Source organism: Hypanus sabinus, unplaced genomic scaffold (genome assembly GCF_030144855.1).
Source record: "Hypanus sabinus isolate sHypSab1 unplaced genomic scaffold, sHypSab1.hap1 scaffold_375, whole genome shotgun sequence".
NCBI lineage: Eukaryota > Metazoa > Chordata > Chondrichthyes > Myliobatiformes > Dasyatidae > Hypanus > Hypanus sabinus.
In genome coordinates this window covers 189,424-205,681 of record NW_026781268.1, presented here as the reverse complement: position 1 = coordinate 205,681, position 16,258 = coordinate 189,424, and the positions used below count along the sequence as shown (strand labels likewise).

At 44.5% G+C, this 16,258-nt stretch overlaps 1 pseudogene; it reads left to right on the top strand.

Annotated features, from left to right (window-relative positions):
* The first annotated feature begins 13,645 nt into the window (after positions 1 to 13,645).
* Positions 13,646 to 15,292, top strand: LOC132388657 (gastrula zinc finger protein XlCGF57.1-like; annotated as a pseudogene).
* Positions 15,293 to 16,258: the final 966 nt, after the last annotated feature.

The following is a 16,258-nucleotide window of genomic DNA, read 5'->3' as shown; positions in this document are numbered from 1 at the left end:
CACATCATATTCAGGGTATTTCATCTTCAGATCAACATGTAATTGCATTTGTTACACTACTGACAAGAAGGGCTACTTTATTAAAATGGAAAGATATTTCTTCCCCTACATTAATTGAATCGTTTTCTCAAGGAATGTTATGTCTTAGTTTGGAAAAAATAGAAGTAGAACCTTTGATCCTCGATTCGAATTTGAGAGTTCTTTTGCCAAATATCATAATTTGAATTATGCTATATGGTTTCCTTCCATTATTTTATAAATATGAAATGACGGTTGATAGACAATAGACAATAGATGCAGAAGTAGACCATTCGGCCCCTCGAGTCTGCACCGCCATTCTGAGATCATGGCTGATCATTCACTATCAATACCCAGTCCCTGCCTTGTCCCCACATCCCTTGATTCCCCTATCCATCAGATATCTATCCAGCTCCTTCTTGAAAGCATCCAGAGAATTGGCCTCCACCGTCTTCCGAGGCAGTGCATTCCACACCTCCACAACTCTCTGGGAGAAGAAGCTCTTCCTCAACTCTGTTTTAAATAACTGACCTCTTAGTCTCAATCCATGCCCTCTGGTACTGGACTCTCCCAACATCTGGAACATATTTCCTGCCTCAATCCTATCAAATCCTTTAATTATCTTAAACGTTTCAATCAGATCCCCTCTCAATCTCCTCAATTCCAGCGTATACAAGCCCAATCTCTCCAACCCCTCTGCGTAAGACAGCCCTGCCATCCCAGGAATCAACCTAGTGAATCTACGCTGCACTTCCTCAATTGCCAGAATGTCCTTCCTTAAACCTGGAGACCAAAACTGTACACAATATTCCAGGTGTGGTCTCACCAGGGCCCTGTACAAATGCAAAAGAACATCCTTGCTCTTGTATTCAATTCCCCTTGTAACAAAGGCCAACATTCCATTTGCCCTCTTCACTGCCTGTTGCACTTGCTCATTCACCTTCATTGACTGGTGAACTAGGACTCCTAGGTCTCTTTGCATTTCTCCCTTACCTAACTCGACACCGTTCAGACAATACTCTGCCCTCTTGTTCCAGCTTCCAAAGTGGATAACTTCACATTTATTCACATTGAATGACATCTGCCAAGTATCTGCCCACTCACTCAGCCTATCCAAGTCTCCCTGTATTCTCCTAACGTCCTCTTCGCATGTCACACTGCCACCCAGTTTAGTATCGTCAGCAAACTTGCTGATATGGTTTTCAATTTGATCGAAATTTTTTTAGCTAAAAAGATAGGTATATTTTGAAAAATATATAAAAATCTAGGTAAAATCATTTTCACAGCATGAATACGACCTATTAAAGAAAAAGTAAGTGGATTCCATCTAGAAAATTGTTTCATGAAGTCCATTAAAGGAACTATATTCGCTTTATAGAGATCTTTATATTTTTTAGTAACTATAATACCTAAATATCTAAATGTATTAACAGTTCTAAAAGGAATATCATTATATACACTAACAGGGACATTTAATGGAAAAATACTCTTTTATTCAAGTTAAGTTTAAATCCAGAAAATTTAGCGAAATCTTTAAGTGTTTCCAAAAGATTAGGAATTGATTCCTCAAAATTTGAAATAAAAACCAAAAGATCATCTACATAAAGAGAAATCTTATGTATGGTTCCATTCATAGAGATACCAAGAATACTTTTAGCTTCACGTAGTGTTATAGCTAGAGGCTCCAATACAAGATTAAATAATAAAGGGGTTAATGGACATCCCTGTCTAGTGCCACGAGAAAGTGAGAAAAAAAGAAGACCTGCAGTTATTAGGAATGACAAGCTCGATGGCGGCTTCCTGTCTGTGTTTAAAAGCCAAATGAATGATAAAATGGACTCGGCCTCACAATGTAACTCGACGTGACCCGGCACCATATGTCTGTCTGCACTGCACTTTCTCTGCAGCCATAATGCTTTGTTACAGTTATTGTTCTGTCGTATATCAACTCAGTGAACTGTTGTAATGTATCGATCTGTGTGGATGGTCCGTCAGGCAAGATTTTCACTGTAGCTCAGTACGTGATGATAATAAACGAATTCCCCATTTTAATTGTGTGGAAATATTAGACAGACTGAGCTTCTGCTCTGGAACCACAGAAGGAAACTGAACTGTTGTCATTTCTGTGGAAAGGAAATAAATGGAAAAGGATTCAATCTCTCATTACGATCTGCGGTAACTGGGATCAGGTGACCGGTGGTGGGTCTCCCAGATCAATATCAGAATCAGGTTTAATAGCACCGGCATTTGTCATGAAATTCGTTGTCTCTGCGGCAGCAATAGAACCTAATTCATAACTATAGATTTTAACAATTATGATTTAATATAAGAATATAAATATTACATAGTTAAATTATATAAATAGTACAAAATGAAAAAAAAACGATGTAATATACTATTTTAATTGTGTGGAACTTTTTGACTGACCGGGTTGTTGCTTTGGAAGTAGTGGAGTGAAGCTTAACTGAACTGTACACATTTATGAGAAGCTCAGAGAAATAGAAAAGGCTAAATTCTCACATAAGTGGGTCCGACACCCAGAAACATCGGCTGTACTTCAGCAGGTAAAAACAGTGGAATGAAACATGCTGCAAATATTGCAGAAAAAAGCATACTGTCCACCACAACGAGAGGACGTGACAGATCCGGATCTCACTGCCGTGACTGAACGGGGAAACATGAAGCTGCACGTCACGTAGAGCAGTGACCCGCAGATGCTGCAGATCTGCAGAGAAACGTGAACAGGAAACGGGATCACGTGACCGCTTTGGTCTCCCACCGCAAGCAGACACTCCGGCTGCCCAATACTCTGTGGAAAGAGGCAAACTTGCCGCTCAGATCTCCTCTCACCTTAAATGTATTAGACATTTCAACCCCCAGGAAAAATATATCGTCTGTCCCGTCTATCTATTCCTCTCGTAATCTTGTAAACGTCCATCCAGTCTCACGCCAGCCTGCGCCGCTCTGGAGAAAACAACACAAGTTTGTCCAGCCTCTCGTTCTCGCTCATGCCCTCTAATCCAGGCAGTGTCCTGGTAAACCTCTTCTGCGCCCTGTACAAAGCCCCGACATCCTTCCGAGAATGGGGGCGACCTGAACTGTATGAAACACTCCAGATGTGGTCTAATCGAGTTTTATAAAACTGTGCTACCAACTGTAACGTTTTAGAAACGAACCAGCAGCAATAGAGTTCACACTGGAGTCTGGTTTTGATGTTAAAACCACTCTTTATTAATATCTATTTATAATATAGTAACTTAACGAAATAAAGGAAAGTTAGCAGTGTTATGTGAATATATGTGTAAATATAATTCCCAGACTATCGAGCCTGAGGGAACAAAGCTCAGAGTCTTACAGGGTGAAAAGGCCGTTACTTCAAAATACCGTTGACGAAGATCTTATCCGCTGAATCCGTCCACATACGATTAACGAAAGTGACCTGTCAGAGGAATACCGTCTTCCAGGGGTTACCACACAACATACCCAGGCAAGGGTTAACACAAGACATTCCAAAACCCACTCCTATGGATTATACGAAGTGGCAGCCACAGACATTCGTTGTGGTTCCGTCTACCGATGATCAACCCACTCTTGTGGGCATAGGAGAGTTCCAAGCCTCAGCTGCGACTAACTGAAGCGATCAGCTTTTCCAGTCTCTCTCTCCCTTTAGACTGGCCGACTGCCTGTCTGCAGATCGCTCTCTCTCTCTGATGGTTCAGTCCTCAGTCAGCGCTGTCAGCCTGTGACTGACGTCATAGTCCCGCCTCCTCACGCCGGCGCTCTTAAAGAAACAGTCACAGTACGACCGCAGGCTCGTAACAGCAGCAACACAACTTCCCGACTTTTGAACTCAATGCTTCAACTAATAAAGACAACCATGTCATTTGCCTTCTTAACCACCCGATCAATCTGTGCAGTCTCTCTCAGGGAGCGATGAACTTGGAGTCTAAGATCCCACTGATCATCAACACTGTTCAGGGTTTTGCATTTAACAGTGTACTGTCTCATACATTCGACCTACCGAGCTGCCAAGATGATCATCACTAATCAAATCTCACTGAGATTTCTCAGGTCCTGTTGAATTTATTGCCAAGTGCACAAGTACGGGAAGGTACAGGGACAGAGAAACACTGACTTGTGGCAGCATCACACGCAAGTACATTCAGATAACACACGGAACACAAGTTATACGATTCTCTGTCCGTAACAATCTGTAAATATGTTTTATGTCATTAACAATGTATAAAATGCATTGTGTAGTGATCAATATTGAAATGTGCATTTTGTGTCAATAACAGACTTGGAAATGTTGAATGTGCTCCCTGTCTCCATTCCTCCTGTAATCCACAATCAGCTCCTGTGTTTTTGTCACAATGAGGGAGAGGTTGTTTTCTTGACACCACCGTGTAGAGTGATGACTTCTTCTTCATAAGTTGTCTCGTTGTTATTTGGGATTCGGCCAATCAATGTAGTGTGGTCAGCAAATTTAATTAGCAGTTTGGAACCCGCCACTGCAGCCCCACAGTGCACTATGTACTGATTGCAAAGCTACGAGATTGCATGTGAATAGCTTCCCCTCCCCCAACTCCACTCTTTCTGCCTCACCAGCAGACTGGGACATCTCACATCTCGTTGCCTCTCCAGGACATTAAACTGTGAACAACTGTGGTCAGGGACTGATCTCTGGGGTACTCCAAACGCTACCTCCTTCCAGTCTGAAAACGACCCACTCATCCAGACACACACTACCGGCAGTTTATCGATCTCCAACGAAAAAGCCTAATCACCTACTCCTGAGGGTCACTACCATTGCTGACTCTGAGTTTACAACCGTCAAATGCCGGGAGGGACATAATAATCAGAAAGTCTCTAGTCACAGCCGTGTAAATACAATGTGATCTCAGTGGGTGTGTGGCGCATGCTCAGAATGCGAAGGAGACAGACAGACTGAGCCAAGTCACAGACTGATGAAGGGGAGGAATGATCCATTTTGACACAGAGAGGGAAGCAGAGAGTTTGATGTTGACCCTGATTCCGGAACTGTGGCCAGTTAGAAGATGAAATCTTGTTCCTCTAAATTGTTTTGAGATGTGACAGTGTCTTAATCAGAAGGCACCATGGAGACTAAAATTATTTCAGTTGAAATGTTGTCCTTCTCCCACTGACGTGCTTTGTAAACTTTTAACAGTGTAGAAAATTAAAAGGATTTGTGTATGGGAATCTCGAACACAACAGCGCGTTAGTTCCGCTCTATCTGTCAGTTCACCAGCGCTTGGACACAAAGTCCACTGCAGATGCTGTGGTCAAAGCAACACGGACAAGACGCTGGAGGAACTCAGCAGGTCGGGCAGCATCCGTGTAAATGAGCAGTCAACGTTTCAGGCCAAGACCGAAGACCGAGATCTACAGCTTTGCACTGGGAAGTGGCCGTTCAGCTGCTCCGTGTGTGCGAAGAGACTCATTCAGTTAACCCACCTTGTGATGCTCCGGTGAGTTCACAATAAATAGAGGCCACATTTCTGTCCGGAATGAGCAAAGAGTTTTACTCAATCATCCCAGCTGCGGCAACACCAGCAACTTCACATCAGGGAGGAAGTTCAAATCAGCTCCGTGTTAAATGTTTAACCATCACGGTGACTGAAGCCAGCTGCAGGTTCATGAGGGACTGTTACTGTCAGATTCTGCAGTTCTTGCGGCTGCTCATCGCACCCAGGACTGAACCCTGGTCACTGAGCATTGGTGGAGTCTGTTCTGCTGATGTTAGCCTTCAACTAGACTGGTGTTTAATATTGTGGATCTATGAAAGATAAATCAGTTTGTATCAAATCCCGTGTCTCACTGGAGAGGCCGCTCGGCCCATCTTGTCCCTGCCCATGTTTCTGTTCCATATCAGTATATTAAAATATATCCCTGCCGTTCCCCTCTTGCTCTCCCTGACATGACAGGTTGCAACTGGTCACCACTCTATGAGATAGGAGATTTGTTACGTACCCCGTAACTGGGTATTTAAACAGCAGGGAAAGAAGAATCTGTTGGAGTCTGGTGGTACCAAACTAAAGGTGTTTATTAATAAAAATAAGCAAAACCATATCAATAATGCGAATATACATATAAAACAAGTTAGCAGTAATAAACCTAAAAGTGTAGGAATAATAACAAGCAATAATAAAGAAGCTCTATCGATGTCTAGGGGTAAATGAATTGTCATAGAAAAGTATATAGTTCAGTTCAGTTCATGAGTGCTGATGTAGTTATGGTTGTTGTATTGTAATCATTGGAGAGAGAGAGAGCGAGAGCGAGAGAGCGAGAGAGAGAGGAAAGACTGCTCGGAGACGGTGTTATGGTTTCTCTGCAAGCTTGTTTCCACTTTTACAAGGACACTGTCAGCTTCTGTGTTCTTACAGAGAGAGAAGGGAGGAACTAGTTGATGGACAGCTGGGGCTCAGCACGGTGAGATAAGTAGGAGGTCCGCTGATAGACCTCCAGACACATGGTTTTGGACACTGAATGAGCTTTGTTGTGTCCACAGAAAAACGTGGGTTTTGGAGGATCGATCAGGAGCATCGATCAGTGGCTCTCGCAGTGTGAAAAGGCTGTGACCCGTGGGGAGTTATTCGAGTGTCCATCCCTCGCCTGGGTTAATAACTCCACCACTGAAGAACGGTCCCGTTTGTAGTGTCACAGTCGGTGACTTCCAAAGGATTTCGGAGGACGACGGGACTATCGACGGCATCAGCTTACCTGAAGACACAAACCTCTCCTTCTCTCTCTCTCCATCACTACTCGACTCAATCCCACGAACTGAACCGAACTTCACTCATCACCGTCAGACGGTCTCCATTCACCCCGAGGCGTGAAGAAGCTTGGCTTTCCTATTCACACACACACACACACACACACACACACACACACACACACACACACACACACACACACACACACACACACACACACACACACACACACATAATCATTGCTAACCTGGTTGATGTATCTGCATTTATATTGCTGTATCGCGTAGTTACTAATAAACAGCATTAGTTTACAGCAATACCAGACTCCACGGTGTTTCCTATTTCTGCTGGTTCTTTGACCCGTCACGGGGTACCCAACAGTATCTACTGCAAATATAAAAGATTAAAGGAAATAAACAGAAGTTAACAGTGTAATGCGGATATATATAGCTCCCAAACTATCAAGCTTGGGAAACAATGCTTAAAGTCTTCAGATGGTAAAGTGGAAAGGTTCAGTAATCCACGGAATAAGTGAGTGAGAGGAGAGATTTGTAAATCAACACGAAAATGTGGAGAGAAGGCCATTACGAAGAATTCCACACACATTCCACGCTGGGTAAACGAAATAACAGTCGCCGAAGATTAGAAATATCACCAGGTGACAGTGACAGGAATATCGTCTTCAAGTGGTTACCACAGAACACCCCGATTCCGGGTAAGGGACAACAAAAGTGACACCACAGGATACTCCAGCAAATCCACACATATTGATGATACGAAGTGACAGTCACACATCCATTGTGCACTGCGTGCCGATGATCAGATCAACCGTACCTTTTGGGCATGCAAGAGTTGTAGCCTATAGCAGTCACACGCTGAAGTTCCAACAGCTTGTCTCCCTCTCCCGCTCCCTCAGGCTGCCGCAGCTTGTGTCTGACGTCACAGCCCCGCCTCACTCAGGCACTTAAAGCGACACTCACAGTAAACGGTCTCGTAACACAATGCAACTCTGAAGTTTGACAGCAGACTAGCGAGTGAATCTTCGATGGTGCAGAGTCAGAAACAAAAGAGTTGCCAGCTTGATTCAGGGGCTCCAGAGAGAAATGGTGTCCAGAGGAGGAGGACGAATAAGACCAGCAGGATGTGGTTAAAAGTGAAAGATTAGAAGTATTTGGAAACTGGTTGGTCGAAAAAAAAAGGTGATTAATTTCTGCAAAACACAGGTGGAAATCAACAGATCAGGCAGAAATTTTGGAGAGGAATAAATAGAAAACTTTTAGGCAGAGCCCCTTCCGCATCCCTGGCCTGTGTACTCCGCTGCTTGGTTGCTCTCTGAATTGTTTTGTGTGTGTGCGTCTCTGTATTTCCAGCAACTGCAGAATCTCCTGTGTTTTATATCTGCATTTTATTTTGGCATTAGATATACGTTGATATTGAGTATATTGCTTATGGGAGCCGCTTTCTGCGTTAAAACAGCTGCAGATTTTTTCTATACCCATAATAAAAAATGAGGTATGGACATTGAACTGGTGCTTGCAGAAATGTTTAATGGCACCGTGATTACCCATAGGGCCATGCGTTAAGAATTTCGGCGGCGCTGAAGCGCCGATGAACTGCGCAGGCGTCAGGCTGAGGCCGTCCCTGAGTTTCACGCATGCGCGCAGTACACCGAAGCCTTTGAAAATGTCGGTTCCAGGTAAGAGTGATTCTCCGTGTTTTTATCTTAAACACCGATTTCGGGATAATTCCTCTGAATTTCGGAGACCGTGACCAGCAACCCCGGGACAGTCCTGCTCTCTTCCCTCTCTCTCAGCCCCACGATCCGTACACGGACCCCGGGGAGCTCCCGGCTGATGAGGGAATGGGAACCGATGGATCTCTCAGACAGAGCTGAGCTCCAGCTATCTAAATGCAAGGATTAGGAACTCGGAGAAAGGGAACAAAATCTTTTACGTCACCAGTTGAGAAAATCGGCATTAGGACACTTTTCCGCAGATGCTACTTGGCCTGCTGAACTCCTCCAGTATTTTGTATGTGTTGCTTCCTCTACCTCCTCTTGCTCTGGACTATTCTACCGGTGAGAACATGTTTTGTCCCATTCTCTCTGGGTACGTAATGATATCAAACACCTTTGCCCTGGGCAACAAGTAGCTTTCACATCACAAATGTGCCAGACTCCAGTGAGACAGACTACTGCCCTTCCCTTCATATTCATTGGGATTTCATTCACTGAGTTCACCACCGTCAGTCATTGGGGGAGGATTCAGGGGGAATATTTATGTCGAATACAGAAACTAGTAATGCCTGTTTGCATTTTGGTGATTGAAAAGTTACTGGAGTATTTGCAAATGGGAAGAAGTGGAGTGATATTTGGAAATCTGACTTTTTAAAGCGTAATTTAGCAAGGAAATCGCATATGGACAATGTGCAAAAGCTTTGGTGAGAAAATCCTCCATTTCCTGTTACAGGCCTGCTATATCGGTTGTGTGAGAGTGCAGATGATCTCAATCAAACCCAGAGGAGATCAAAGTTCCTATTGACAGTGATTTGCCAGCTGTGAACATGAATACCTCTCTATATAAAATTCACTGTGCACATCTTGTCACTGGGTAAAAAATGCACAGTGCAAGATATATCTGCACACTGGTTATTACAAATTAGAGGGGAGATTATTACAAATTAGAAGGGTAGTGGAGGGAAGGAGGGGAGACCTCCAATGTCCCTGATGCCCTCACCTACAAGATGTGCAGCTTGTAACCCAGCACTTCAATGAGCTGCAACTTGAAATGGGTGAATTCCAGGTCATCCAGCAGTTGGAGGAGGTGATAGATATGACACGAAGAGAGGTGAGTTATACCCAAGGTGCAGGACACAGGAAACTCGGTGAGAGTCAGGAAGGGGAATGAGGTTAAATAGCCATCGCAGAGTACTGCAGTAGCCATCCCCCACAACAACAGGTGGACCACTTTAGAAGCTGTTGGGGGGAATTACCTGGCAGAGGAAAGTCAAAAGGCTGATAGGGGATTCGTTAGTTATAGGAACAGAACAAGAGGGGACGAATATCCTAGTGGTAAGGCTTGCTAGTGGTAGTGAGCAGGGGAGGGGGTGATGTGGTTAAAATAAGTTGTAGGGGGAATGGGAGCCAGAATGACAGAACAGATAGTGGAGAGGGTGAATTGAATTGACTTTATTAGATACATACCTCATAAACATGAGGAGTAGAAATATTTACCTTATATCTCCATCTAAATGTGCAATGTGTAATTTATAGTAATTTATAATAGCTAGATTGTGCATTGGACAGTCAATATAACATTAAAATGCAAATGTATCAGTGTGAATTAATCAGTCTGATGGCCTGGTGGAAGATGATGTCCCGGGGACTGTTGCTCCTTTGGCTGTGGTACCGTTTCTTGGATGGTAGCAGCAGGAGCAGTTTGTGGTTGGGGTGAATTGGGCCTGTTGCTCCCTGATATTCGTTGGGCCCTTTTTACACACCTGGCCATGTAAATGTACTGAATCGTGGAAAGTAGATTGTGCAATGTATAATTTCCTTGTTTATATTTAGAGACATTTTTTGGTGTATAAAATGATGAGGGGTATTGAGCGTGTGAGTGGCCAGAGGAGTGTTTTTTCCCCCAGGGTTGAAATGGTTAATGCCACTTTTCCACACTCCCATAGACCCTTTGTCCATCTCCTGAGTAAATTGAGTTTGAAAAATATTTAAGATCTCCCCCATCTGCTTTGTTTCCACACGTGGATTGCCATTCCGGTCTTCCAGAGGACCAACTTTGTGCCTTGCAATCCTTTTGCTCTTAATCTATCTCTAGAATCCCTGAGGATTATCCTTCACCTTTTCTGTGACGGCAACCTCATGCCATCTTTTAGCCATCCGGATTTATTTCTTATGTGTCCTCTTGCATTTCTTATACTCCATAAGAAACTGACTGCCTATCCCTGTTATGCAATTCCATTTTGCGCTTTACCAGGGTCTGAATATCTCTTGCAATCCGAGTTTCCCTACAGTTTCAATCTTTACCTTTTATTCTGACATACCCGCTTTGTACTTTCAAATTTTCGCTCTGAAGGCCTCCCATTTAGCAAGCACACCTTTGCCATAAAGCAGCCTGTCCCAGTCCACAGTTGCCAGATCCTAGTGTTGATTCCAGGTGTTGATCCATGTCCTGAACACATCCACCTTTCCGACGCTGCTCCTTGTATTGAAATATACAGGGCTCAGCATATTCACTGCACCATGCTCAACTTTTTCATTCCTGACTTTGTCTGAGGCCTGAACAACATCTGTCTCCACAACCCCACCACTATCTGTTCTGTTATTCAGACTCCCATTCCCCCTGCAACTTTAGTTTAACCCTCTTTACCCCCACCTCCCACCATGCAGATCTATCACCCCTTTGGCTTTCCTCTCCCAGATCAATAAAAAGGAGGTGCATACCAGGTACAGGCAGATAGGAACAAATGGGGTACTTATGAAATACAGGAAATTCAAGTGAACACTTATGGAAGAAATAAAGGCATGAGGTTTCCCCAGCAGACAAGGTCAAGGAGAATCCTCAGGGATTCTGCAGATATGTTAAGAGCAAAAAGATTGCAAGGGAAAAAAATAATTCTCTGGAAGATCAGAATGGTAATCCATATGAAGGGATAACATAGACTTGGGGAGATTTTTTTTGCATCCGTATTTACTCAAGAGATGGACACCGAGTCTATAGAAGTGAGGCAAAGCCGCATCAACTTCATGGACCCTGTACAGATTACAGAGGTGGAGGGGTTTGCTGTCTTGAGGCAAATTAGTGTGGATCAATCCCCAGGGCCTGACAAGTTGTTCACTAGGACCCTACGGAAGACAAGTGCAGAAGTTATTGGGGCCTTAGCACAGATATTTAAATCATCCTTAGTGACAGGTGAGGTACTGGAGGATTGGAGGACAGACAATGTTGTTCTGCTGTTCAAGACAGGCTGTAAAAATAAACTAGGAAATTATACGTGGGTGGGCTTGACATCAGAACTGGGAAAGTTATTGGAATGTGGGTGCAGGATCCAGGTATATACTGTAAGTATTTGGATAGGTGTGGACTGATCAAGGATAGACAGCATGGCTCTAGCCAATCTTTCAGAGTCTCTCGAGGAAGTTATCAGGGAAGTGGATGAAGGCAAGGCAGTGGATGTTGTCTACATGGACTTTAGCAAGGCACTTGACAAAGTCTCATATGGGAGGTTGGTCAAGAAGGTTCAGTCACTCAGCATTCGAGATTAGACAGTAAATTGGATGAGACACAGTCTTTGGGAGAAGTCAGAGTGTGGTAGCAGATGGTTGCCTCTCTGACCGGAGGCCTGTGGCTAGTGGTTACCACAGGGATCAGTGCTGGAACTGTTGTTGTTTGTCATCTTTTTCAGTAATCTGGATGATAGTGTGGTTAACTGAATCAGCAAATTTGTGGATGACAACAAGACTGGGGGTTCAGCAGAGTGCAAGAAGACTATCATGGCTTGCAGTGTGATCTGGACCAGGTGGGAAAATGGTTTTAGAAATGGAAAATGGAATTTAATGCAGTCCAGTGTGAGTTGTTGCACTACCAAGGGAGATCTTTCAGAGTGAATGGTCGGGCACGGAGGAGTGTTGTGGAAGAAAGGGACCTGGGAATACAAGTCCTTAATTCACTGGAAGTGGTATCACAGGTAGATAGGGATGGAAAGAATGATTTCAGTCCATTGCCCTTCATGAACCAAAGTACTGATAACAATAGATGGATGTTCGGTTGACTTCTAGAAGACATTGGTGAGGCCTAATTTGGAGTATTGTGTACAGTTTTGGTCACCTACCTACAGGAAAGTTGTAAAAGAAGTTCAGAGATTTCAGAGAAAATTCACAAGGATGTTGCCATGTCTGGAGGATTTGGGTTAAAGAAAATATTGAACAAATCCGGACTTTATTCCTTGGAATGCAGATGATTGAGGGGAGATTTGATTGTGATAGAGGGGCACAGATAGTGTTAATGCAAGCTGGCTTGTTCCATGAAGATTGGGTGGGACAACAACCAGAGGCCATGGGTTCAGGGTGAAAGGTGAAATGTTAAGGGGAACATGAGGGGAAACTTCTTCACATAGACGGTTATCCAGCTGTGGAATGAGCAGCTAGCACAAGTGGTGCATGTGAGCTCGATTTCAACATTTAAGAGGTTTGTGTTGGTACCTGGATGGCAGAGGTGTGGGAGTGGGCTGTTTAAATAGTTCAGCACAAACTAGATGGCCCAAAGGGCCTGTTTCCATGTTGAAATTTTCTATGATTGTGACAAGAACCTGAAATAATACAAAAATTCACTCTAACCCCTTTTGACAGCTGTGTGAACCAACCAGTCATTTCAGCAGGAATTTTTATGTGGCGTTAAAACTGTGACACTTTAAGTTAATAATACATAAAAGAAGATCCCAGCTGCAAGTCAAGAAAAACTATTTGCGTGCGAGTGTTTCAGTTACTGAGGGGCCAGGAACCCATGCAGCTCAGTGGGAACAGGGAATAATACCAACGGAGATAGTCAAACTGAGCCAGGGCACAGATTGGAGACGGCAGAAATGCCCCATTCTTATAGAGACAGGAAGAGCATCAGGGAATTAATGGTCATTCCAGATACCAGCACTCTGCCCAGTCAGGAGATGATTTCTCTGTCCAGCTTGGGTAGAATCTCACTGTAACAGTGGGATACCAGATCAAGCCTTGGCAACTCAAGTAATCTCATCAGAAATGTTGTCCTACACCCATTGATGGAGTTTGTAAATCTTTTTACAGGTTAAAAATGAGAAGGAATTCGTCTTCAGGAAGCTCAAACACGGCACAACAGTTTTGTTGTCTCTGCCTAGATATTTAAGAAGTGGAGCAAGGGATCCAATTGACCACCCTTCCTGCTCAGACTGTGGGGAGGGATCCTCTCGGTCATTTGACCAACTGGCACGCCTGTAATTTACACAGGAGAAAGGCCTTTCACCTGCTCAGACAGTGGGAATGGATTCACCCGGTCATCGCAACTGAAGGTACATCAGCAAGTTCACACTGGACAAGGCCATTCACCTGTTCTGTGTGTGAGAAGGGATTCAGTCGGTCTTCCCACCTGTGGACACACCAATCAGTTCACACCACACCGGGCAGAGGCTGGTCAACTGCTGAATTTCTGGGAAAAGGATTCACTCAGTCATCTGACCTGATGGCTCACCAGCGAGTTCACACTGGGGAGAAGCCGTTCACCTGCTCAGAGTGTGGGAAAGGATTTACACAGTCATCTACCCTACTGGTACATCAGCGAGTTCACACTGGAGAGAAGCCATTCACCTGCTCAGTCTGTGAGAAGGGATTCACTCAGTTAGCTACCCTACAGAGACACCAGCGAGTTCGCCCGGCGGAGAAGCCATTCACCTGTTCAGAATGTGGGAAGAGATTTACTCAGTCATCCCACCTACAGAGTCATCAGCGAGTTCACACTGGGGAGAAGCCGTTCACCTGCTCAGTCTGTGAGAAGGGATTCACTCAGTTAGCTACCCTACAGAGACACCAGCGAGTTCACACTGGGGAGAAGCTGTTCACCTGCTCAGTCTGTGAGAAGGGATTCACTCAGTTAGCTACCCTACAGAGTCACCAGCGAGTTCACACTGGGGAGAAGCCGTTCACCTGTTCAGAATGTGGGAAGAGATTTAATCAGTCATCTAACCTACTGGTACACCAGCGAGTTCACACTGGGGAGAAGCCGTTCACCTGCTCAGAGTGTGGGAAAGGATTTACACAGTCATCTGCCCTACTGGTACATCAGCGAGTTCACACTGGGGAGAAGCCGTTCACCTGTTCAGTCTGTGAGAAGGGATTCACTCAGTTAGCTACCCTACTGAAACACCAGCGAGTTCACACTGGGGAGAAGCCGTTCACCTGCTCAGTCTGTGGGAAGGGATTCTCTGACTCTTCCACCCTTCTGATTCATCAGCGAGTTCACACTGGGGAGAGGCCGTTCAGCTGCTCCGAATGTGGGAAGGGATTCACTCAGTCATCCCACCTACGGAGTCACCAGCGAGTTCACTCCGAGGCGAAGCCATTCACCTGCTCAATTTGTGGAAAGGGATTCACTCAGTCATCTACCCTGCTGGTACATCAGCAAGTTCACACTGGGGAGAAGCCGTTCACCTGCTCAGTCTGAGGGAAGGGATTCACTCAGACATTCACCCTACAGAGACATCAACGAGTTCACACTAGAGAAAGGCCATTCACCTGCTGGGAATGTGGGAAAGGATTCACTCAGTCATCCCACCTACTGGCACACCATCAGTTCACAATGGGGAGTGGCCATTGTTATGAATCTCTAGGTTTTGTTTGCTGTGGAGAGAGAGAGAGAGAGAGAGAGATTAAGAAGGCAAATGTGTCTGACTTGCAGCTTGTTTACATCGCGTGCAGCTTGTTTAGTTTTAACCGAGGACACAGACACTCAGAGACAGATAGAGACAAAGGAGGAAAAATGGAAGAATTGAAACCAGGGAACTAGTGGCCAAGGGTCACTGTTTGGAACCTTCCTTCGCCCACAAGGGTGGACAAATTATCGATTCACCATACATCGAATGTGTGGTTGTCACCTCATTTGATCCATAGCAGAGGATCTGATTTGGGGTATCCTGTGGAGACCACTTATGTGTTACCCCTTGCCTGGCTGTGGTGTGGTAGTTCACTTGAAGATGATACCCCTTATGACAAGTCACTTCGGGTGATAATTAGTATGTGGATTTGGAAGGATGACAGATAAAATCTACAGCGACTGTTGGTCTCGTTTTACCACCATGGAACCTGTGGAATATGACATAATTGCCTTCTCTCAACATTTACCCTGGATTACAAATATCTCTCTCTCATCACTTATTCTGTAGTTGAACTGAACTTTCATACTTTACCATCTCAAGACTCCAAGCCTTGTTTCCCCCGAGCTCAATAGTTTGGAAGTTTTATTTCTACAGATTTATACACATAACACTCATGAGGAAATCTGCAGATGCTAGAAATTCAAACAACACACACAAAATGCTGGTGGAACCCAGCAAGCGAGGCAGTATCTATAAGGAGAAGAAATGTCGATGTTTCAGGCTGAGACCCTTCGTCAGGATTAACTGAAAGGAAAGATACAAAGAGATTTGAAAGTAGTGGGGGGAGGGGGAAATGCGAAATGATAGGAGACAGGAGTTGGTGGGATGAAGCTAAGAACTGGAAAGGTGATTGGCGAACGTGATACAGAGCTGGAGATGGGAAAGAATCATTGGACAGGAGGCCTCAGGAGAAAGTAAGGTGCGGGGGAAGCACCAGAGAGACATGGAAAACAGGCAAACAATTAAATATGTCAGTGATGGGGTAAGAAGTGGAAGAGGGGCATTAACGGAAGTTAGAGAAGTCAATGTTCATCCCATCAGGTTGGAGGCTACCCAGCCGGTATATAAGGTGTTGTTCCTCCAACCTGTGTTTGGAT